Consider the following 3,399-nt stretch of genomic DNA (forward strand, 5'->3'; position numbering starts at 1 on the left):
TAGTTGAGTTTATCCATCTTGCTGCTCATTGTCTTCTCCCCGTTCCTTCTTCTCCTTTAAAATGGGGAGAAACCAAGGGTGAAATTCAAAAGTTTTCCCTGCTGGTTCTGTGGGCATGACTTGGTGGGCATGGCAGGGGAAAGATACTGCAAATCTCCATTACCACCCTACTCTGGGGCCAGCCACTGGTGGTATTTGCCAGTTCTCCAAACTACTCAAAATTTCTGCTACTGGTACCAAATTCTGTTGGACCCTGCTGAATTTCACCCCAGAAGAGGGTTGGGGAAAGAACCTAACTATGCAAGTAATTATTGTCACTTTTTAAAATATTAAAAATAAATAATATTCTTTATATTAATCAGTGAGGGCTGATTTTGTCAGCTTTAGAAAATTTTATATGGGGGGGGGGATCCTTGGTGCTCTCTGAACTTGCTTGGGGTTTTTTGCAGATGTTTCATTACCAAAACTAGGTAAAATCATCAGTACATTGATGATGTTACCTACTTTGGGTAAGGTTCTGCCTGGCTCTATGGTAAGAGTCTCCAGAAAATTCAAGGGTACAAATTTCAGACACACACTCTTGAAAGTTCAAAAACAACGTTCTTTATCACTAAGATTCAAAAGAAACAATGCACCCTTTTTGTATTGCAAAGAGCACTTGTCCCAAAACAACCTGGTAGTCTGTACAATCCCCTTAATCAGTCTTTAAGTACTTAGCTAGCAGCTGTGAAGAACCGTCACAGCCCTTCTTCTTCCATAAAGTGAAACACACACACACTTTGCTCTGCTTTGGTTTCAAAGTCGTGAAAAATCAACAAACAAAGTCCGGAAACAGCAAGGCACAGTCCTGAAGAACAACGCTCAGATAATCTTCCACAACGGCCAAACCAACACACTGCTATTTATATCAGCAGCTCTAATTACTGGAGCCCCACCCAAACACAGGTGGCCTCTCTTATCTCCTGTAATATTTCTGCAATTGGTCTCTTCTATGCATAATTCTTTGCATGCGTGGGTGTAATACTTCCTCATCGGAATCAACCGAAGATAATGGAGATTGGCTTCCTAGGCTGTGTGCCAAGCCCCCCTCTTCCAAGTCACCCCCCCCCTTCTTCGTCCAAGGAAACTGCACTACCCGACTCTGTCGGCAATAAAACAGGCCTATGACATGTTGATGTTTCTCCTGCATCCACCTCCACATTCCTTGGGGCAGGAGCTGGGCCAGAGCCAACTACAACAGGTAATGAAGCATCTGCATGAAAACAAGCAAGCTCAAAAAACACAAAGGATCCCTCATTTCAACCCTGAGCTACAAAAATGCTCCTTTGTTAATTATGTATGCATTAAAGGCTCAGCTGGACTTAATTTAAGTTTTTTAAGTTGATCCAACGGTTTCTCGAAAATCCTTTGCTTTCATCAGCCATGGTAATGCAGTGGTTAAAATGCAGTATTGCAAGCTAACTCTGCCCACACCCAGAAGTTCAATCCTGACCAGTTCAAGGTCTATTCAGCCTTCCAAGGTTAGGAAAATGAGGGCCCAGATTGTTGGGGCAATATGCTGACTTTGTAAACCGTTTAGAGATAAAGCACTATTGAATGGTGCATAAATCTAAGTGCTGTTGCCATGGTTATTTTGATATAAGACTTTAAAGATTAAACATTAGAGGGCGCTAGATAGCTACACAGAAAGGAGAACATACAACCCTTTTGTAGCATCAATTGATGCTATTGTAGAGGAACAAGTCCCATTGAATACAATTGAACAGGTGGAATGAAAAATTGCAGCTTACAAGAACAAGATGGAAATAATGGATTTACAAATGAAAGTTGAAAATTGAAAAAAGAAACAGAAATAGAAATCAGATAAGCAATCTGGATTATCTCATTATAGTGAATTTACAGGAGGGATTTGCTGGAGTTGCTGCACTGCTGCCCCTACAAAGGGGCAGATGAAGACAACAATTTTGTGAGAAGCTTATAGGAAGACAGATGTTAAAAACTTCCATTGAGAATATTAGAGTTTGTTTGAAGAAAGAATATAGAATTGGTTTATTTGACTGAAGTTACAGAAACGGTTTGTTCTTTTCAGGGAAGTTTAAAAGTTTAATATTAGAATTGGATGATGGTGATTACTTCTGGCAATGTTCCGTTCTTTTTTTTGAGTGAGACTAAACTTAGATTATTTGAAAGGGAAATGGAGGGATTTATTTAAAGGGAAAGGAAGGATTTATACATTAAGAGGTAGTAATAAATGGTTAAGGTTGATTATTCTTACTGGGATAAAGGATGTTTCTTTCTTTTTTTCTGTTTTATTCTTCTGCACATTCCTTACAATTTGTAATGTATTTTTTAAAAAAAATTCTGTAGTTGCATAATTTTTTTGTATAAAGTAAAACAAAAAGCTGGGTGTCTTTGTACTAGTCACTCTCTCTTAGCTTAACCCACTTCACAGGGTTGTTTTTGTGGAGAAAATAGGAGAAAGATAAACTCAGTATGTTCACTACCTTGACTTATTTATTATTAAATAACAATAAATGCAGAATGAAAACAAACTTTAACAAATTAATACATTAAATAACACAAATAATATAACCTTTAGTAAAATTATTCAGAAAAAAAATATTCTTTTTTTTGTAATCTGCCCTTAGCTCATCTGCTTTGGAGGAATCACATCACATTTGCTTAATCCACAACTTTATAGAGACTGCCTTATTTTCATAGAGTATATTTCCAGACAAGTGCATTTTTGCCCAGCTTAAAAAGGCCTAGACATCTTTTTGTACCAGCCTTTTGAGACAGGCCAGATCAAAAAACAGGCACAGCAGGGATTCATAAATGCTTTTCAGCATGGTAAGGAATCTTGAAAGCCTGTCCTAGTTTCTCACTGTTACATCTTATAGTATACAAAATCAAGGTGGAATTGTTGTGAATTTCTTTCTCACTTTTTTTCTGCTTTCTCAAAACTGTGTGATCATTTCTTCCTTTAATGGCTTGCTCCTTCCTTCTCTATTCCCAAGGTCAGCTAAACATTCCTATTACAATTTGTAAATATTTGATGGTTTCTTCCTAATTCTTCCATCTTTTTTTTTCTCTTACGACTGTAAATTTGTTAAAGAGTGGGGGAAATAGAATGGTTTCTTTTTGCCAGGAGACTTTTTGGGAAGCATTAAAAGATAGAAAGGCTACTCACATAAACTGGAGGGTTTTATTCAAAAGCTAGTGAAATTATTCTGGAGTCTGAAAGAATAGGTTTCAAACTTTATACTTTTGTTCTTTATACTTCCAAGATTGGGAAACCAGAATATACTAAACACTTTCAGCCTTTCTGTATTGAGTTCATGAAGTCCACAGAGAGGGGTGGCATATTTATTTATTTATTTATTTATTTATTTATATTTA

The sequence above is a fragment of the Erythrolamprus reginae genome, chromosome 7 (genome assembly GCF_031021105.1).
Source record: "Erythrolamprus reginae isolate rEryReg1 chromosome 7, rEryReg1.hap1, whole genome shotgun sequence".
NCBI lineage: Eukaryota > Metazoa > Chordata > Lepidosauria > Squamata > Dipsadidae > Erythrolamprus > Erythrolamprus reginae.